Below are 22,985 nucleotides of genomic sequence, written 5' to 3' on the forward strand. Positions count from 1 at the left end.
AAATTGTTTGTGACTTGCTCTGCTTGACTGCTTGTTTTTCATTGCTTGAGATGGGTGATTTTTTACTGGACGTAATCCGGTACTGTTTACTCCTTTTATGTGAATGACTGATATTTTGAAATTTCTGAATGGGGATCTGATCTGCAATATGTGTTATCAGATGGACAGTAGGCTGTTCTGAAGCTGATGAAAGTTCTTGAATGCATTAACGTATTAATTGTGACCCCATAAATCACAGATAAATAAGGTCTGTTATTAGAGACCTTCCAGTTCTCATATTCCAGTCTTTGGAGACACCACCAGCACCAGAACTTATCTCTGCTTATCTGAATTGCAAAGCCCATTCTGCACCTCAGTGGAAATAATTTGTGCTTCCATTTTATCTATCCTGGAGAAATGGAGTGGAGCACTTTACTCTGCAGGAGTGAGCCAGCACCAGATGAGAAGCTCTGTGCTCCTGTCTGGATGGCATGCTTTGATGTTTGCCAGATGCTTGGTCAGGTTATGGTAACCTGGTCAGGTTACGGTAAAAGCAAGTAAAAGCATTTTATTTACAAAATCCAAACACAGCCAAAGTGGTTACAGAAGAAACAAGGATTACTAGAAATAAAAGTAAACCATGCATGTATTTTCTTTTCCAGGGCTTTCCTTGAAGTCTGGTTGCTGCTAGCAAGCTGTTTAATCAGTCTCCAAATCTCTGGCACACATGGCAGTCTTTAAATCTTATATAGAATATTGTAGTTGCAAGGGCAAAGGGGCATTTTCTATCCAGTGTCTTCTTGGGTTAATCAAGGATTCATTCAAACTCATATCCTTTGCTCTTCCAACCCTTTTCCTTTTTAAGCGAAAACATAAACCTTTTCTTACTTGGAAGACAGATTTGACATACTTATGCCAGGATTCTTAACCACCCTTGTGCTTAATTAAACAACTAATAAGTTATCCACCTCTATAATCCATCAACTTTTCATTGTGGCCAGTGGATATTAATAAACTTTTCACAGCATTTCACACATAGTTCTTCATGAAGAACATGCAACTTAACAACAATGCTTGCATGCAAACACCAAAATATATTTCATGCCTGTGGCTCATTGCAGGCCCTTATTTGTGGCATGAGCAGATTAGATCTGCCAATAATCAATAATATTAGGAAGATAATTCCAGGTGTCTGACCCGCTAGGATCTTTTCTGGGCATACTTACATGCTGGCACGAGTACACCATGGTTTTCAAATCTGTCTCTGTTACAAACTGGGTAGTTCCTTCTTGTGGTTGAGACCTCTTGGAGGAAAAAACTGCCACCCATGGTACTACAAGCAGTTCAGCAACCTGATAGAGCATCCCACAGGTGCTCAGAAAGGAAGGCCTTGCACAAGGAAGCTGGTGTTTAGTGAACTTATGGCCATGGTATCTGGAGGCAGGCAATAATTGATAAACTTGGAGTGTGCACCAGACTACCATCATGTGTGGCAGCGTTAGGGGTATGCTCAGTATCACAGTTCATTCAGCACTGTTGACTCTAAAGTTCAAGCACAAGAAGTCTAGTAGATTTTTGCTCTATGTTCTCGCAAACTCATGATGAAAGGAATACAAATAATAAAGTATGTATCTGTTGTCATTTATGGATATGGGCTTTTTTGGTTGTGGAAAGGACCGGCTAATGACAGCCAAGTTATTGTGTGTTTTTTAGTGTCTTCGTTAATCATTTGCGCTTCAGCTGTCCTTGTGAAGTTGTATGCACTTTGTTTTTGCAGACTACATACAGAAGGGACCTTAAGCAAACTGGTGCCTTTCATAATGAGCCTCTGCTAGCCTTTAAAATGCAGTGATTCATCTGATGGATCATTGAAATTGACTTCAATAAACAGAGATTTCCAGTAAAACATGAAAATGTAAATGGGAAAGCTCAATCAGCACCCTAGAGTTTTCCAAAATGGAAGAACATAATTTTATGTGTTTTCACCTGTAGCATAGCATCTCCTGGAAATATCAGGAGCTATAACAGTAGAAAAAGTTACAGATCATATCTTTATTCTAACTTTCTCACATATAAGAATTATATCATTATAATTTAGAATCAAAATATGACTGAGCAGTGAATTTGCCTGGATGGTTGGCCACTGTCTTTCCTATAGGGGGGTGAAAGAGTTATTTTAAAATTCTGGTTGGTTTTTTGGTTGGTTTTTTCTGTTTGCTTGGTTGGTTGGTTGGTTGGTTTTTTTGTTTGTTTGTTTTGTTTCTAAAACTTATGTAACTATTCACAGCTAAACATGGAGAGTGTGAAGAGTATAAATTCTGAACATCAAGAGGACCATTAAATTGTGATTTATTTTTGCTATCATATATTAAAACTTCAGCTCACTGCAAACTTGCAGTTTGAGCTTTGCTGTTGCTGAAATGGCAGGATAGAGACTTGCACTCATCACCAGTGTCCTCCTCACTGTGCTGGACACAGAAACAGGACTCATCTCCTGAGCAAGAACATCTCTTTATTCCACCTCATCATGATAATCCAGTCAAAGAAGTCAGCCTGTGCTCTGCCAATCTGTCATCCATTACCACATATAATGAATATATCTGATTTTGGTGACATGTATTTTGCTGATTCTGCTGTCCTTCAGTTCATCCATCTCTGGCATTAAACCTTTGGACAACTTCTAATCTACTTACTCAAGGATCTAAGAACTCAGAGGAATTGACTATGAAACTTTCTGCCTCAGCTCTCTGACAAAGCACAGCAGCTCATTTTTCAGTTGCATTACACTGGCATGTAAATACACAGAGGGTGACCAGGGAAACTGGGACCTTGCTGCCTCTGCAGATTCCAGAGTGGCTGTTTGCAGAGGTCCCATATGGTGCTCTCTGGCTGATATTTGTTGCCAGTGATGTCTGAGCACAAAATGTAAATGGAAGCTAGCCTATATTACTGAGACTGGAAGGCGTATTTTATATAAATTCAGTCAAAATGTCCTCAGAAATATTCTGTTAGTTCTTGCAGTTCTTTGTGCAGCACTGGTTGGCTTTATCTGGGTTTGGTATTATTCTGACTGTGTCAGATGATGAAAAAATGAACAGGCTGCACATGCAGCACCTCCACTGCTGCACTTTTTGTGTGCTTCGAAATGGGCAGCATGCCCAAGAATACTGCAGCACATCCATGCAGTCAGTGGCCAAGCCTCTCGCCACATACTACTGCATTAGATTTGAGGTACATTCTCCGGTACTTTGCTTTGTTCTCTGTGGTCAAGCTCATTTTCATCTACTAGGTTTAGTCTTAGGTAGCAGTGGAAAAAACAAAGAAAGAAGCTTTTTTTTTTCCCTGGCCATATCAAATGAATATAGAGGGCCAAATTATCAGCAAGGAAAAGACCAGCAAAGACAATTAAGCTAAGAGTTTGATCTAATACACCTAATAGAAACTTGATCCTGGGAAGCGGATAATGGTGATCCTGCTTAATGGGAGGAAATTAATAATTTGAATCATATTTTGTACCAAAATAATGTGGTTCAATAAAGAAAAAAAGCTTATGTTATTAAATCAACTGAATTATTTGTAAAGAGGTTAACTGAAATAGTGTATTACAGTTCAGTTTCAATTGATCAGATTTCAGGAATAGGCGGGCTGTGTTTCTGTATGGTCTTTCACACAGCCCAGCCTGCGGTTTTTGATAAGGACAGTTAGGTCTGCCTAGCTGAGTTTTAGCTACTGGTGTCTCTTCTCCCTCACCTGTGGAAAGTGGTTCTGCACCTTAGCGCGAACTAAGACATACATGTGTCTATGTCCCTAGACATACAGACAAGTCCTCTTTTTCCAGCATAGGTCAGAGGTGGGATTGATCCCTCAGCTTCAGTGTGACAGCAGCAGGGCTGTACTGCCCCTGTGCCACAGCATTTTGCAGCCTCATGGATTCATCCCACACTGTCTATACCTCTGCAGCTGCTGCAGTGACCATCCCCAGCACCAGTCCAACCAGCAGAGAAACTTGTCCTGTTTTCTCCAAAGTAGAAACAAGATACAAAGGTGTGAGGTGACAGCTCCATCTCTTTATGTCCTCAGTCTGAGAGTCTCTGACTGTCTGATCACAGTTTCTTTCCCCTGTTTTGTGAAATATGTACAGTAGTGACTGCACAAGACAGACAAGGTCTGATCTTGCTTTCTTCTGCTTTTCAGTTCTGAGCAAGATGCAAGTTGAAAGGTTAAGCATGTGGAGTATTTTAAGAGTTTCAGAAAGGTTGAGCTGCATGTGACATCCAGCCCTTCCAGGTAAATATTTCATAAACCAATAAGACGAAAATCATGCAGAGGCTTCAAAGTTTTTAAAAATTAAAATATTTGGACTGCACATTCTATGGGAAATTAAAAATTGAGATATTGTTATGATTCAGCTTAATGGTTTTAAACACCTATGGACCTATTTTGGATGCTGGGTGACTTCCCATTGAAAATCTATGATCTTTCTAGATTTTTTAGACAGTATTTTGCTAATAAGAAAATTTGTGATCACACCAGAAACTGTAGTTATGGCAGTTCTTCATAGAAAAGATATTCAAATTTATTATTTCCTTTAGTAAAATAATGACTAAATCCAAGGATCTTTTTCAGTTTTGAAAAAAACCCAGTTTTCAGAAATGCCAAGAAACTATTCAGAATATTAGACACTTTTTTCTTGTGTATAAAAACACAGTTTGGGAGGCAGGATCTGCTTCAAAGTGGACTTCAAAGGGACTTTGAAATTGTCCTTTTGTTTGCCATTTTATGAACACTGAAGAACATCCTCTTTGATGCTTTTCTTTGGAAATACTAGGATTGTTAAGTGTTTTCCTACCTGACACTAGTTGATTATGTCTACCTAGTTAGTAAAGTTAGATCAGTGTTATATACTGAAGTGAATCAATGAACCATTTTGACACTCAGTTTCATTGTTCTTCATTACCTTGGAAGAACCTCTAAGGAGTTTTTAGGAATTTTACAGTGACCCATCATGCCTTAGTTGAAGTGGCAAAAATGTCACATATTGTATTGGAGCAGTTAAACAGTCAAAACCAAAGCATTGTGGATAGTCCAACAAAAAGTCAGGTTTCCTGTCAAATTGCTCAATTGTATTCTCTTTAGTCCATCATGACATCATCATTCAACAGTTCCCCTGTCATCACACAATCTTGGAAAAAAGACAGAACCTGAATTTATATTGCAAAAAAACAAGCCAAGTAAAAGGAAGACTTGCGTTTGTTTGGGAAAAAGAAAAAACAAAAACAAACCAAACATGTTTCAGAACAGCTTTATCTGTTACAAAGACACAAAAGGCTGCTTAGGTCCAATTCTTGCTTTTTTCTACCACTGGAGAATTCCAAATGGCATGTGGTTTTTCCCATACGAAGTGCCCTGACTGTGGAATGAAAGCTGTATATCATGCATGGGCAGAGGCACAGTGAAGTCAGTGAGCTCTGTGTGGGTGTGCAATAGATCACAGCCCAAAGAACCATATTTCAGGGCCTGCTCAGGGACTGTGTTGCAACGAGGTCTGGGGATGAGGGTGTGCTGGATGCTTCCTGCCTTTGATCACTGCAGATCTGCAGTGGCTGCCAAGCCTGAACAAAGAGGCAGAGCTGATGCAGACCAAAGTCTCAGAGGCCAGCTGCAGAGACCAGAATTATGAGAATTTGGGGAATTCTCAGTATTTTTTTCTTTAGGCATAGGAACTGGGCAAATAAAACTAGCAACTGCTGTGACAACAGAAGGTGGCCAAAGGAAAGAAGATGCAAATCAAAAAAACCTGGCTACCGAAGCTGAGCTAGTTTTCGGGCTGAAATTGTGAAAGTATAAAAACTAAGGAATGTGTCCCACAGAAGAAAACACTTGAAAACTACGATCGTAGGCTGGAGATCATGGTGAGCTTTGAATGGAGATTTGAAAACATGGTAAGGCCAAAAGGGAAAATTCCACAGAGACACAGTGGAATTGTAACAGCTCTTGATCTAAAGCACCTAAGAGCACCCCATGAAGGGTGCTGTTATATTTTAGCAAAACAAAAAAATCTGGCCCACTGCCCCTGTAATGACTTTTATAAAATATACTATCACTTTTTGTATTCACAATTTTCAGTCAAAATGTCTAGATGGCCAATTTAAATACTCACCTCTTGTGCCAGTATTGTCCTGTAATAAAAGTAGCCCTTTTCGCTCCTAATTTACCCTTCATTAGAAATGTTTGGACAGCAAGCATAGTCATTATATTCATTCAGCTTTCATTTTCCTAGATTAGTCAAGACTTTCTTTTTCTAGTGTCTTCAGCTGAGAGTTGAATACCTCTGACCACCTTAACAGTCAGCCCCCCAGTTTGCTCTTTTTGAAACTTTATTGAACATGGCTTCCTGGAGTACAAATAAGCAAATTGTCATCAGTATCTTGCTCAATTAAAAAAAAAATAATCTTTCTAGATAAATCCCGGCAAATATCTTTCTTTTTGTTATAAATGCATTATTTTGATATTTTACTGATGTCCTATGCTCAACTCATATCAGTGTTTTTTCTCCTCTCAAGATATTCCTAGCCAATCACAAGCCTCTCTTCTTTGGTCATGTATTATATTTCCAGGTCTTATGGCATGTCTTGGAAATAATTAATTTCCACTCATCTGTTACTCTAGTAAAGTATGTAGTTTGTTCTTGTACATGTTCTCACCTTTTGAGTTGAGTTTTTGATGCAAATATTTAACAGGGTCTCTGTGGTAGCCTGTTAACCTACTGATTCTGTCATGCCATGTTCTCCCTGTTCCCTGCCCTAGCCTTGACCACTCCCTTGGTTTCTCCCAATTGGCTCCTGTACCCCAACCCGGTCCAGGGACCACCCCTGGGCCCCTGACAAAATCACTGCACACCCAGACCGCAAGGTCTCTCTCTTTGCCTCTGAGGGCACTGGGACAAGATGTGAATAAAGCCATCTTACCACCCTCATGGGAGACCCTTCTCTACCTTCTTCATTACCACTGCGTTGTAACACTGCTGGCTGCCGGAGCCACATCGTGGGGCTGTCTGAAATGGACTCTGGGATGCGACCAGTCGCACTGCCCTAGGTAACCCCCGCTGTGCTCTCAGGGAGCTGCAGCCTGCTGGGCCGAGTGAAGTGGTCATGCGGCTGAGCAGAAAAAACTCCACTAGCATTCAGACAAGTATCTTCTCTTTGAAATGTACCAGCTGTCATTTTCACTTTAACATTTCCAGTCCGGTATGTTTGCTAAAAAGTACAGCCTCTAGCTCTTTTCTCCTGTCTTCCACACTCTTCCCTTCTGCTGCCAAATCAGCTTCCTATCTAGCAGCACTCTTGTCTTGCTTTGGTTCCTTTACCACAAATCCTTGTTCTCCTGCCCTTCTTCTAACCAGAAGCTCAATCCACCCCCACAGTTACTTCTCATATGGCTTCATGGTAGTTGACTGTGTTGGTGGAAATCCTCTCCTGCCCTACTTTTGATGATCCCTGTGTTATGGAGTTCCTGCTTTCTGCATCAACCAGCTCTCTTATCCGCACCTGAAAAACCTGAAATTTGTTCTTGAACAACTTTCAGCACATCCATCACCCACTTCTCTCATCATGTTGACTGTTTCAAAGATGGCAAATTATGATATTGCCCATCAGATGAGCTGCCTATCCACCAACAGATGTCTTATCCTTCCCTCATCAGCAGACTGTTTTTCATCAATTCTGTTCCTTTAGTCCACTTCCATACCCAGTGATCTGTTTCTGTCCCTTTTTTTGCATTTCAGGCAAGTTCTTTTCCATTTGCTGAAAAGTTAAACTCACTTGTTGCTGATCTGAAAGAGTACTGGTCTCTCCTGATCTGTTTTTATGTTCATGCTCCTTCTTCCCAAACTTATATCTTGTTTTGTTATGGCCCTTTAGGCAGAAATCCTATCATGTAGCTCACTATAATTATCACCCTTTTAAATTAAAAACTCGGGACCAAAACAAGTTTTTGTGAAACTCTGCAGTGCTGTTAGCACTTGAGCAAAAGCAATCTAAAGAGACAGAGGTCAAGCTCTCAGAATCAGGGTGAATATCTTCATTATTACTTCTTCAAGTGAGAAAAATATGAATCCAAGTATTGTCTCCAGACCACTGAGACAGCAGGCTCAGTCATAACATCCCAGTGGCAAAATCAGAAACCTATGAAGTTGTAAATACAAGCTTCTAAAGAGCATGTGACTCAGAGCTGATGCAAAGATTTCTAATATCCTGGGTGAATAGGCAGTGTGGTTTCAGCAACATTCCTTCTAGATCCACTTCAAGTTTAAGGCTCCAAACTAGAAATGCCACTAGGAGAGAAAGAATAAAGCTTTGTGGAGTAAATGCACCTTTCAAGGAGGACTGACTTTTTAATGCAATATGGTAAACTATTCCAGTACCTCGAATAATGTTGCCCTATTCTTCTTTCTTTGATGTGCTGTCATGCTTCTTGTCGCTCTGGAGAGTACGACATCCAGCATGTATTTAGTCTAATTAAAACAAGTCATCATTACTTGAGGAATATCTACTTAAGGAACATCTATTTAGGAAGAGAAATTATTGTGGTTTATACCTTTATTAATATTTCATCTCAGTCTAGAAATCTTGATGTTGGAGCTGTAAAAAGCACCTAGATAAGGCAGTGACTCAGCTGCCAAAGTTTCCAAAAGACCCAGGCTGTGATATCCCCAGACAAGAACAGTCATTCTAAAATAAATATTAAAAAACAATTAATAAGAAAAAAGCCACTGGATAATATTCACTCTTATTTAGGTAAAATTTCTGACCAATTTGAGAGATTAAACTTCTGATTTTGAATGTGATCAAGGCAGCTCATGCCTTTTAAAAGGAGTTACATACCTCGTTCAGAGGAACTTAAACTTCACTCAAAAATAAAAAAGGGAACCTAACGTATGGTTAGATAACTTATGGTTAACTTACCTCAATCCCATGTTAGGCAAAATCAAACTGAAGCAATTTTTATTTGAGCTGTGGTATGCATCCTGAAATTATGCTATCTTTCGCCCTTCAGGAGTAAACTTCTGTAAAAAAGATCTATTTGAAAGGCAAAAGCATGAATTCTTTCTCTGGCTCTGAAATTTGTTTGAAGAGACCACTTTTTGGCAGAAAGTGCATTTCTGTGAAAAAACAAAATATATGGCATTTAAGTAGGTCAGCATTTTTTGGACAATGGAAGTGCACAGGGGACACCTTTATGTCTTTCCTTATCACCATCAGGAGTGACATGTTTGGACATAATGCTTGGAAATGACAGTAGGTGCTGGGGCATACATTGGCTGCCACAGACATAGGCAGCCACCCCTGCTCCTATCACCAGAATGTGGAAACAGAGGCAAAAGAAAAAACCCTAATCATCAAGAAGTTATAAACAGAGTAAATAAAAGCAAACACTCAAAACAAAAGATGGCCTCTGCTATAAGTTCCAAAGGTCATGGTTGTTAGCACAATGGAGGAAAGAAATCCTTTCTAGGATAGAAGATAATAGAGGTAATTTGCTTTATTAATCTTTGGCCCTCATTGCAAATTGATTCTAGATACATCTGTTCATTGAATGAAGAAAAAAAGTGTATTTTGAGTGGTTTAGAAGCTGTTATTAAGCTTCACTCTAACATATCAAGGCACTGCTAATTTCTTATGGTTGACAGGACTACAGAGTTCTGCTATTCAAAAAATAAATGTCCCGGACCTCTCTTTGTTGCTTTGTTGCTAAGGATGAGAGTTGAAGTTTTTTCTTTTATAAAACCCAAATATTACACCAATACATAATTATTTTATTCATGCTAAATGATCATTTTAAACTCTGTTGAGTACTTAGAAGTGCTGGAGGCATTATTTCTAGTTTGTGTGAAGGAAGCACATTGTCTTTTGCCTTGTTACGATGCAGACCCAGACAGAGGGTGGTGGCTATAGGGTTGCAGCTAGTGATGGGTAATTCATACAGCACACATAAAGCCCCTCTCTCACTTGAGTAACAGATCTCAGACACACTGGCATGAACTTGGGGATCTGTCCAAAGATTTTGGAGAAACAAAGCAGAACAAATAAGAGAAGTCTGGGGTAGTGTAATAAACCTTCATGTAAACACAACTCTCCTTCAGCTGCATCTGAGCACAGTCAGAGTCAGTTCAGGTATTTCTGCCTGTGTCCATGTCCTGTCATATGGGTGACTCAAGCTACCTCTGGAACAAAGCTTCAGGATAGAAGCGTCACCTAACCAGGATGACGAAAATGCTGGGTTATTGGCAGCTGAGGTGTCTCAGATGCTGTCAGTGCTGGGAAACAACCCCTGCTTCTCTTCATCAGTCAGGACAGGATGACTGGAGGCCTCAGCCTGAAGTGACTGATGGACATGCTGTTCCCTTCTTTTTAATTAAAAATGTTTTAAGAGACCATGGTAATGGAATTTATACTTACGCAATCACTAGATTTAATTTATACAAAGAGCCTCTCTCTCGGGAAAAATGTGGCAAATAAAATAGCAACAATAGGAAGGCTTTTGACTGCAAGATGTGAAAGGTCTGGATTAGAGGTTTCAAATGAGAAATAACTGGGAGCTTTTCTTTCTGGTTTTGAGAAATATCCTCAGGAATTGTACAGGCTGGTGTGAAGACTTGGAAACAGAGTTCACTGGCAAATGACAAGAGTCTCAAGATCTCTCCAGGTCTGCCTAGGGAAAACTTCTTGCAGGTTCTTGTATTCAAAGCAGAAGGCAGCCAAAAGGAAGGGAAGGAGCACAGTGCTAGAAACTGCACTCTGATTATGGAGATTTTCCCAAAGGGACCTCATTCAGTGAGCCATGTCTGAACCAGGGAAGAGAGGAGACAGATTGCTTCATACTTCATCTGTCAGAAGCCAGCCAGTATCCTAGGGATAAGACCAGGAAAGCTTCAAGCAGCCAACAGTAGTTCTCCAGGGCTTAGCCAGATAAGCCAAGCTAGCAGGAACTGGCCCTGCTCCAATAATTAGGTGTTAGAGAGAATAGTAGCGACATTATGTACATGGTTTCCTAGTCCTCTCCTATCCCAGATTTTTGAGGTCCAGCTCAGACCTGGTGTGACCTCAAACAGAGTCCATCCTGGCCAGGTCTCAGCTCTGTCCAATGCATAAAATCAGCCCAGCTTTCAAATGCCTACATAGTCAATAAGTGTAAGAGCAGCAACTTAGGGTGTCATGTCAATTCACTTTTTCTAAGGTAGGAAGGAAGGAAGAGAGGAGGAAGGGAAGGAACACAACTCAGAGAGATACCTTTGCTTGGGCACCAGAGGATGTGAGCCAGAAGGTACCCTGTGTGCCAGTGCTGAAATGCCACCTTCTGAAACCTAGTGTACAGCAAATGGCATCAGCAGGGGAAACTCCAGCAAACTGGTCTCTGACGCTTCCTTTGAATTTTCATTTGCTGTGGTGGACAGCATCACAGAGAAAAATAGAATCAGCTAAAGCTATTTTCTTGGCTTCCTTCCAGCTATGCTAACCTTAATGCTGAGTCACATATTAATGTTTCTTTAACCAGAATGGCACCAAAGTAGCCATTTGTTCCTTGCTGTCACAGCAGAGTGCTTCCAGAGGCTAGATTTAAACCTTTTATTCCCAGGAAAATTATCTGAGGGTGGTTTCAGTGGCAGTGTGGAAGCAGAGAGCTGATACTGCTCTCCATAAAACAGACACCAGAGTCAGTCCCATGTTAAACCTCAATGCTTAGAAGATATTATCAGCTTGACACAGTTTGGTGTTATTTTCTTGCTGTGCAGATTGACTTTAGCAGTTTGACATTTAAGTTGTATTTTGTAGCATTTATCCATATCCAAGCACATTTGCTTTTACCCATCCAGCTATTTTCCCACTGAAAACACTGCCTTTGAGCCTGCTATATTTACCAAAATCCAAGATAACACTGCATCTAGCACAGGCTTACAAATTATCTAGGCTGATTAAAAAAAAAAAAAACAACAAACTTAAATCTGTGTCTACTACAAACGAAAGCACACAACAACATCAACAAGTGTAGAAAAATAAAGAAATCCCAGAGGGAATTACTGCAGCAAATAGTACTGATTTCTCCAGTGGAGAGCTCTTTACTCTGAAACCTAACATGGTATATTCTCAGAAAGGTGCTCTTCCATAGTAATGTAAGCTATCCTATGTCTATGATATCTACATATCTACACAAATACCTTTGCAGCAAAATTGAAACCGTGGTATTTTTTGGAAATGGAATTTACATTTATGCAAAAATACTTTTATCTGTACATGAAAAAGCAAGAAAGGAAAAGCATCATGGTAAGAAGACAGAAAAAAGTGGATTTACATTGTTCAACTTAATCACAAAAGAAGCTAAAGAGTTAGTACAGATCTCATGTAACATCTCTTTGAGTCGTGAGGTTCCTAATGACTTTGGTGAGCATAGCAAACACCTCAAACAGAATGGATTTTAGAAAATTCCCAGGTGACACCAGAGAAGTACCTTCTACACTTCCTTTCAGCAAAGTGGAAGCATTTAATCTCTACTGGCACAGAGAGACAGAGTGCACTACACTGCAAGTATGAATACCACTCCTTGAACACCTGCATTTCCTTCAGACACGTAGGTGCTTTTTCCGTGAGAGATGCTGGACATCTTGCAGGCTGGGGTAGGATAGCTTGATGGCCTGGTGAGCATTTCAGCTCTCCACAAAGTCCCCCACTGGTGCCAGCACAGGAGGACATAGTAGCCAAATGGCAGGTGTCCCAGCCCGATGATTTTTTTTGCAGATTTGAAATGAAGCTGCAAATGCATAGTCACAATATTTTTCAGTTGCAAAGAGGTATTTGGAGATTAAGGATCAACAGCTTCCTGTATCCCACATTTATAATGCATAAAAATGTTGCTCCTGTATCACCAGCAGTGTGCAGAATGAGCTTGTTTTTGTAACTCATCTGAAATGATTGCTTTAGTATTCAAGGAATAGTTACCCTTAAAACGCACAGATCAGCCAATATTAGGTTAAGATCCACATTATATTATTCTTAGAGCATGAGGCACCATATTTGTGTAGCTTAATATGAGCTGCTTTTAGATACGGAATACTTCTTGCTCTCTGTCTCCTCTTTTTCTTTCAAAACAGATTTCTTATTGAGAAAGGGGGGACAAAGTGTGCAGGGCCTGACTGGCATGTGCAATGAAACTGTGTTCATTGCTGTAGAAGGAAGGAGACGGGCAAAAACCAACCAAACAAAAAGACAAAGCAACATGAAAGAGAAGCAAGAAACAGAAAAACAAAGGAGTAATGGAAAACAGGACTGGCCAGCACCCCACATTCCCTTATCTTTGCAACAAGCAGTTCATAAACTGTATGCACTTCACACAAACAAGGAGGGACCCAAAATAGAGATGCAGTAAACAGGAGAAAAAAACATCCCACTCACAGTACTCTTGGGGACAGCTGCCATAGGAGCAGTTTCCAGTGACTTCAGGGGCATTTGTTTGTGCACAGCTGATGTCTCAGAAGGAGAAATGTGGCAGGGAGAAAGTGTCAGTCATAACTTCTCCAATTATGCAGCAAAAATAGCTATCTAAAAATATGCCAGGATCCCTAAAAATTCCCCCCTCACTCCCCTCATTCTTGTAATATCCAGCAATATCACTCACAGCCTGTTGGGCTGCCCCTGAGGCAGGAGCCCTCAGAAACAGGCCTGCCTCCAAAACAGCTGCTTTTGGTATGCATTGCAACTCTTTTAAAGGAAAATGCTCTAATTCAGCTACCACAGGAAAGGAATAATGTGAGACATCTCCACATGACCTTATGAACCAGTTTTGTTGGGATGCTGGGACTGGTACCAGCTCTTCATCCCCTCCATTGTTTCTGGCCACAAGCAAAGGCCGCATCATTAAAAGTGCTGCTCCTTAAATTTCTTCTCACTTAGGTTCCCTTTTTGAAAGCCTAGCTTGTCTGCTTTGCTCGCTTACCAAAAATAAATACAACTGAAGCAAAAGTCATTGCTAATGCCCCTCCTGCACTGCCTACCCATGCCTTGTCTGACTTATGTTACTTGCAGGGGGATAAAAGCCCCACACTGTGGCTGGTAGTTTTCTCTCCAGCAGACTCAAGGGGAAAAACAACATTGGCTTAAGAATGAGATCAGTTATTCTATTCCTTGGTCTAATACAAAAAAAAAATGTAAAAGGTAAATAATTTTATATAATTGTTCATATTTGCTTTAAATAATGATAAACAATTTTTTCTGCTTTTCTTTTTCTCTTCTTTGTCTCTTTTTATTTTTCTCTTATTTTTCTTTTCTTTTCTTCTTTTCTCTTTTCTTTTCTTTTCTTTTCTTTTCTTTTCTTTTCTTTTCTTTTCTTTTCTTTTCTTTTCTTTTTCTTTTTCTTTTCTTTTTTCTTTTTTCTTTTTTTCTGTTTTTGTTTTTTTTGTTTGGTTTTGGTTTTGGTTGGCTTTTTCTTTTTTTTCTCTTCTCCTTCCCCTTTTCATTTTTCTTTTGTTCCTTTGTCTTTTTCTTTTCCATTTTTTAAAAATTAGGGTAATATTCCTAACCTGGAATATTCCCTTTGTGCAGAACCAGGAACACCCTGATTATTTTCCCAACTTCAAGACTTTATGGAGGAACTCCACAGACAGGATTCATTTGGAAGAAAGGGTGATGCTGTTCCACAGTTCTGCACAGGACAGAAGTAAGGGTCCACTTTTGGTATATTGACCTGTGGTATTCAGCAGCAAGAAGATGCTGGATTGACTTGTTAGAAGGCGGGGGGGGGGAGGAGGGGGGGGTGTATTCCTTGGTAATGTATTCAGAGTACAAAAAATCTCCTTGTTACAGAGGCAGTGATGTAATCGAAGCCCAGCTCACTTATTCACCTTAGGCTTTGCCTGCAGGTGTGCTATTTCACTGGCAAACCAACACCAACGTCTGTATTTCCCCACACATGCAGGTAAGCGTTTATACACCCTTGCCTCTTAAGAAAAGATTCAGCCTTGAAAATGAGTCATTACTTGAGGAGTCTTGCTCTTTTCAGGAGCCCCTCAGAGAGGGCAGATGCTTTTATGCTTTCAGTAACATTGCCACTCCTTCCAGGTTTCTGCAGGATCCTGTTCGTGTTAAGTGGGTCTTCCAGTGATCAATGAATCATATTTCTCTGAACTGAAAGTAGTTGGCGTTTCTTCTGTGCAGCTCCTGAAAAAGTGCCAAAGAACCTCATTGCTCCACTTTACATAGCTTGACTATATTTAGTATGTGCTATATCACAAACTCTAATATAGCCTGTGAATCTTGCCTTTTGTTCAAGAGATGCAGACTGTTGTCTCAAATGGGGACACGTTAACATGTCTTCACATCTCCTGGATTTCCACTTCATTTCTTTCTTCCTAACCCTTCAGTACTGTGTCCAGCATAACAGCAAGGTTCATGTACTGTTTGGAATACAGGAGAGAACTCTAGTAAGAATTTTTTATTAAAAGGCATATTAAGAATCATCTTGGCAGTCTTCTTCCCCACAGTTTTTTTCTGTTTATTCAGAGGAGATAAGTGAGCTGTTAAGATGTGAATTAGCTTCTTCATTGAACTGGGATAGTTTTTGAGGGCAATCAGTACTTGCTGGTTTACCACTTGCTGTTTTGTGGTGTTTCATAATAAAGAGATCTCATTTTTGAAAAAAGGAAGCAAAAAATGTGCTTGAAAACATGAAAATTGGGAGATTTTTCACCATAATTCTTTTTTTTTTTAAATACATTACATTTATTGGTGAAAATTGAATCATTTTGTGGGAATGTGTTCAGACTCCTATGGAACTCCAATGGAAAGCAGGCAATCTTTCTGTTTATTTAGAAATCTGAACTTGACATATTTCTTGCTGCATTTTGGAAAAGTTGCCATTGTGCTACTAAACACCAACAAGTTCTCTTGTCATTAGCCGAAATATCCCAGAGCCCAGTGATCCCAAATTAAGAAACTAGCATTTCAAAGGTCTTGTAGATGTGGTCTGGGAATTCACAGTTTATTATGTTTTAGTCTTTAGAAGCTTTGAATGTTTTAAAAAGATGGAAGTTATTGTGATTTCTGGAATCTGGAAATTTTCAAAAGGCAGTTCTGTCATGCCTTGCATGACTTTGAGTAGGACTGTTCATAGACTATAGAGTGGTTTGGGTTGGAAGGAAACCTAAAGATCAGCTAGTTCAAATTCCTACACCACAGGCAGGGACACCTTCCACTAGACCAGGGCGCTCAATGTCCCATCCAGCCTGGCACTGATCACTTCCAGGGATGAGGCATCCACAGCCTCTCTAGACAATCTGTTCCACTGCCTCATCACCCTTTCAGTAAAGAATTTCCTCTTAATATCCAAGTTTAATCTACCCTCTTTCAGTTTAAAGCCAACCCTCCTATTGTAAAAAGTCCCTTTTCTGCTTTTCCGTATACTTTTATGTACCTTTTAGGTACTGGAAGGCTGCTCTGAGGTCACCCTGAAGTCTTCTGTTCTCCAGGCTGAACAACCCCAACTTTTCCAGCCTGTCCTCATAGAAGTGCTCCAGCCTTCTGATCTTCTTGGCCTACCTCTGCACTTGCTCCAAAACGTCCATGCCTTGTACTGAGGACCGCAGAGGTGGATGCAGTGCTACAGGTGGGGTCTCACGTGGTTAGAGAAGAGGGGTACAATCCTGGTGCCCACACTGCTCTGGATGCAGCTCAGGATGTAGCTGGCCCCCAGGGCTGCGGGTGCAGGTTGCCAGGTCGTGTCCAGCCTCTCATCCACAAGCAGGAAGTCAGATTTGCTGTTGGAGTCTGAACTATCGCTAGAAAGGTAGGTTCTGTCTGACTCAGTTTAAACCTCATGCTAATTTGCAGATTCCAAGACCAAGCAATAGAGGTTCATGGGTTACAATCTACATTTTCCAAAACTCATCCCTGAGGTGTTTCTTTTAAACACTCCATTTAAGAAAATCAGATTTTCAGAGAACATTTGAAGGCTGAGGAAAATTCCTTATATCTATAGAAACTTTGAACTTCTATATTTAATTAAAATTATAAGCTGAGGCACGTGACTTCAAAAGGTATTATCTTATGTAACTTTTTAAGGTCATATATTAGCTATGGCTGAGAGAAGGTCTGGAAGGGTGGACCATATGGTGCAATAATTTAGGATCCAACTTGCTGGTTTTTATATGAGGGGGGAGAGCTAGTTAAGCACAATTTAGTGCATTTTACAGTTTTTACTGTTTGTATGTGGAATTTATGAAAGATCTTCCCAGAAATGGGTTCACAGAGAGAGATTCCCAACATGGCACATTTGGAAATTACCTTGAAAATAATTACTGTGACAAAATTAGAAGCTCTGCTAAGAAACTTAACAGCATATTTCAGCAGCTGGCACTGTCTTCTGATATATTGGAAGTTCAAAACCTCAAAATTATGCTCACAGTTGGAAGTTGATCCTTTCCAGTTGCTCCCAACTTCTCTCTCGGAAGCATTACCATTAAAAGGGCTGTGGCAGTTTCAGCACATCTGTGCTTATGATTTTAACACCAAAATCCCTCTATTCAAATTTTATCTTTAGTAGCTGAGGAAATGAAGAAATAGAAGCAGATGTCTTATGTGAAAAAATATTACCAGAAACTTGGGAACCGGTCCAGATTCTTCGGGAATCCATGTTTTCTCTGTTGAGCTTGGATGGTCCTGCTTTTTGCACAATACTATTAAAGGGAAATCGTGCTTGCTTTTGAACCAGAAAATATTAATGCACTTGGAGCCAATGCAAAAATGATGCTGCATTCAGGAGACACACACTCCTCTTTTGGAAATTGAGATCTTTGTCTCTGGAGAGAAGGCAGTGTTGGGTTGCTGCTGCCTGGGAGAGGGACAGTTTAGACCTGCCAAAGAGCCAACCCTTTGGGTGGCTCAGGAATTTCAGTGATGGGTTTGGGACAAAGCCATGCTCATTCTTTGGCTTGTAACAGAGCCCACATGATGCATGAAATTACCGAAGATGAAGAAGATAAAATGGAAAAGGCAAGGCCATTTGAGAATGTACAAGTGTTCCTGTAATCATCAAGTAACTGTAAAGTGTCAGAAGTTCCAGAAGTTGAGAAGAAGATATTAAAGATGGCACTGTTCAAAGAAGAATGACATATGTTTTCCAAAATTTTATTCTGTTCCTTGGTCTGTATGGAGCTGAGCATGCATTCTTTCTCCCACTCTGTCTTGCCTCTTTCTTAATTTCCTCACTGTATGTAAAAAATATTAAGAAGTTAGGAATTTCTGGACATCACAGGAGAATGAAGTAATGGCAAAGCTCTTCCTGTGGACTTCTATTTCTATATACAACCATGTCGTCTTAGTGAGACATGAGTTATTCTGATTTACAGTCTTCTGCTTACTAATCAGAATTAGTCATTTATATATAGAAGTGTTTTCAAAGTGATGTTGAACCTTTCTGTACACACAGGGCAGTGACCCAAGAGGGAAACTCAGTTTTCCAAAAAACCTTTAAATCAATGAGAAAATGGAAAGGGAGGAACTCTACAGACTAAAAATTGGCTGATCACTATCTTTGTGTATTGACTGTATTTGATAGAAATATTAATTTATTTTTAACTATGTGGGCAGGGATTTCTTTTTGTTCATGCATTACCATGCTTATGTAGATTGCCAGCTTTGTCTTACATTTCTTGTTCAATTGCCTATATAAACAGCTTTGTGCAAAACCCTGGTGAACCTCCTAACCTCCTTTATTCACAATGATGAGATGCTTTGAGAGATTGAATAAAATTCCTTTTTTTTTTTTTTTTTGTGTTAATCATAATTAAATGCAGGTGTTTGATATTCCCCATTTTTATCAGTGACTCCATTTCACAAACTTAGATCCAGCAGTAGAGCTGTTACAAGTATAAATGTATTCCCGAGGGTAATCCATTCCAAGTGCATTTGGTCTGAAAAAAAGTTTGTTTCCAGTTTGCTCACAAAAAAGCATGCAGTTGAAAAACTGTTTGTCTTTGTGTTGTATGATCATTTGACCTTTCCCACCCATGCTTAACTAGAGTATCGTTTTTAAATAAAAAACATTTTTTCCTCATGTTACTAATTCCAGATGCTGTGAATAAAACAATAACATATCAGCCCCTCAGAAACAGAGAGCTCAGTCCTTATAGTCCTGAGAACAAAATATTCAGCGTTAATTGACTTCGATAAAAATGATTAAGTGCTTAGCTTACAGTTGAGTTAAATGGAGTCAAGTTAAATGGCAATCAAGTTAGGCCCCTGATAGTATTCCTATAAATCTGCTGAGGGTTTGGCAACTGGCAGGAAGAGGAACTGGATCAGATTGGTCTGGTAAAGCACTTTCCTTTATAGGAAAAGTTAAACACTATTAAAAAATGATTATAATAGCAATTTGATTCTAAAGCGGGAGGACTCAAACATATTCCCGCACATCCACTCTGTCGGGGCAATGTCCGCATGTGTGCTACTTGTCTGTGGCAATGCACAGGAATTTATATGAGCTTGGCATTCTTTCACTAAGGCTGAGCTAATTGGAATTACTTCACTTCAGCCTGGGGCAGGGAGCATCCACATACATTGTTACCCCAGCTCAGCCAGCAAACAGCAGCTTTCTGATGAGTGCCAGTGAAATCCAACGGCTATTTTTCTGTGCAGAGCCACAACTGAACGAAAGTGTCCTTCCACTAGGAGAGTTTACTTCTGAATCGACCATGTGAAAGAGAAGAGAAGAGAACATGTGGCACACAAGCCTGACGAGACCTGAACTATAAAATACCTTATAACCAGGTTACAGTGATGGTTTTGACCTGGGCCACAGTGTCCTTAAATAAAATAATTTCTTTATGTTGTGTAGGATTTTACTTATGAACCAAAAAAACCCAAAACCTAAGCCACTTTTGCTTTAAGCAGCACTTACCTTGCAGAGCTCACTTGAGTTTGATAAGCATGACAGCAGTTAAGGCACAGCTATGACTGGTGACAGGTAAGAACCCAACTGAGTTGGTATCAAGATATTCCTGATCTCCCTAAAATGATTCTGTCTGGAGATGGGTTGAGCTGGAGTTTAAAAGGGCCTTGTAATCCTCAGCAAGTCCTTGGAGAAGTCTTTTTCCCTGGGCTTGCTTGCTGTTGGAGTGCTGTGGGCACAGAGCTCCCCTGGTCCCTGCTGCCAGTGTGGCAGCTGCAGCACCCTGAGCACATGAAGGCACGGTGCTGCTGCTCCTGCTCCTCAGGACTCTGCACCATCACTGGGAACAGCACCATGAGTGACACTGCCAGAAAATCACAGCACTGCAGTCCCTGGGAAATGTGAACCTCCAGCTCCTAACACAAAATTACAATTTTCAGAGTGATGAACAAAACTGCCACGGTCACATATATGCATTTAAGAGGCTTTCAGGTCATAGGACAAATATGCAGTGGCACTGCGTGTTAGTGAAGACAGCAGCTGAGTAATCTCATAACAAATCTGTTGCAGATAAAACACAAAACAAATCAAAGTGACTTGTTATGTAAACCTGGGATTTTTCTTGCTTGTTGTTGGCCTGCTGTTACCCAGCTACTGCCTGGTGAGAGAAACAATCACAGGTGAGAGTGATTTCTTCCAGCTCATTAATTCATTTTGCGTATAATAAGTACCAGTCTTCATTTAGATTCTGGGAAGTTGCTATTGTAATTGAAAGCTCATGATGTTTTCCTATCACCCACACCTAGATACAGAAGATCCAACCCAAACATGCATACTGTTTTGGTGAGTTACTCGTCTTAAAAAGGGTTCCTTTTAGCACACATCTGGTGGTGCTTTTTCTTTACATCCACCAAATGAAAGATTATGCATCCTTGCTATGGAAGGCAACCACACATTTGTTCCTTAACGTCTTTCTTTCTTGCCACAATGGCTGGGGTTAGGGAGGTACAACACATACACAGGAGGAATTTTGAGTTTGTTGATGTTTAATCGATACCTTAATTTGGGGTTTGCATAGGATTTGTTTTCCCTGTTGATTTTCTATAGTATCTTGCACTTCTGATATTGTTAATCTTAGAAATGTTAATTGTTAATATTAGAAATGTCTGGTACTGAAAATCTTGAAAAGTTGGAACTAAAACCAAAAGGTCTACAGAAAGATAAATATACCTGAAGGGATACAGAAATCTTCAGATAATTTTCATATCTCAAAATTCAAATCAACATAAATCCAGGTATTTTTAGCATGAGGTGGAACTAAAAGTAGGAATACTAATACTGACTTTTTATGGAGAAATTTGTTCCAGTATTGCATTATTATCTCAAATACGTTGGCCAAGCTTACTACACTACATACTGTTAGATACTGCAGATTTTCATTAGATTATTTTTTCTCTCTCCCTTTTTTCTACTTTATTTCAGAGTCTCTTTAAATGTAAGACTCTGGTTTCCCTCAGTTCAGCCAAGTCAGAAAAACTAGTGCAGCTTTTCATCTATCACTGGTATACAAAATGTCCTAAAATATATATTACCCATCAGACCTACACAGAAATGACCTCATGTTCATGACCTTAATGCACTTGGATTTTTCATTAAAATTCTGTTTGCTAAGAAGTAGATGTCTTCAATTTTCTTCCTAGACCAAACTTTGGGGGAAAACCAGGCCACGTTGAAACTGTGTTGAATGGAAACTTTGCAGAATTCTCACTTTGAAAGGCATTCTGCAAAATGTGTGGCGCTTCCACAGAGAGAGAAACCCAAGAATACACTCTGTGATCTTCACAAAATATTTTCGTAAGATAGAAAGTGAGAAGCAGTGTATGTTCAGGCACTTGAGAATTGCTATAATGACTTGATAATGCAAGCCCCAGAGTGCTTTAATACAATTATAAAATGGACCTGTGTATCTATAAAAAGAATAAGTAAAAAGGATAAAACTTTATTGAATAATTTCCAAGTCTGCGTCAAAATGAGCTTATGTCATTTGCTGTAATTATGAAGCCATAATCAAAGAATAATGATTCACCACTAAGCCGTCAGAGTTCTTGAGTTTACAGGGCAGTTAGCAAGTGAATAAAGGATAAAGGAATTTAGGAACTGCCCCACAAGAAAAAGAAAATCCTCCTTCTTATCTAGTGTTTTGGACTGTATAGTATATAATACTTCAAAATCTCACCTACACATACTTAGGGTTAAAAATATATATATAATACTAATCAATTTTATTCTGACTCAGGAAGTTTTATAGCTGAGTAAAACACTGGCCATTCTTATTTTTCAAAATGAATGCTACTTTTTTCAGCAGCAGAGTCTTTTATCCCAGAAATCATTGCATGCTTGAGCGCTTTGCATGACCTGTTCTGTTCGACTTCATTGGTATATCATCTCTGAATCGTCTCATCCCTTTTTAGAATAAATACTGTGTCTGAAAAATCTTCCTGGTGTATACTTATTGTTATCTCTCAGACCTTTCTCGAGGCTTTCTAAGGCGTTTTTTCTTGAGAAAAACTCTTTCTACTTATTTCCAGTGAATGACCATTTCCCACTCCACTCATGCAATCTGTTTGATGTATTTGAGGCACATACAAGTTCTTGACACTGCATTGTTGAAATCCCCTTGCTGCCTGTTTAGTTTAATTGCTAATAAATCCTGTAATGCATGAAATAAAATTTTCACTAGTTTTAAAGAAGTCATAAACAGTTTGAAGTGCAAATTGAGGTATTTGGTGCCAAAGTCCTTCGCTAGACACCTTAAGCACAACTGGTTGAAGTGTTGAACTTAATTGAAATTGGAACCAATGAAGGCTTTTCAAAGTTGAAAAATCACTGCAGTAATGGCTGTGGACAATTAGTATAAAAATGTGTGTTCCCTCTTGCCAAATATACATTTACTTCTGTACAGTAATATCATTGCTTGACTTCACAATAAGGTTTATTAGCTACTTTTATGCAATGGCACATCTGCCATTATGAGGAAGTACTGAAATATGAGTCTGCTCTCAGGGAACTAAAGA

General features: G+C 39.6%; 1 long non-coding RNA gene across 1 annotated transcript; it reads left to right on the forward strand.

Moving 5' to 3' along the window:
• Positions 1-241: 241 nt before the first annotated feature.
• Positions 242-16,560, forward strand: LOC125319870. Its single transcript, XR_007200922.1, has 3 exons — positions 242-251; positions 2,532-2,534; positions 16,478-16,560. It is a non-coding gene; the product is annotated as an uncharacterized LOC125319870 (long non-coding RNA).
• Positions 16,561-22,985: the final 6,425 nt, after the last annotated feature.

Source organism: Corvus hawaiiensis, chromosome Z (assembly GCF_020740725.1).
Source record: "Corvus hawaiiensis isolate bCorHaw1 chromosome Z, bCorHaw1.pri.cur, whole genome shotgun sequence".
NCBI lineage: Eukaryota > Metazoa > Chordata > Aves > Passeriformes > Corvidae > Corvus > Corvus hawaiiensis.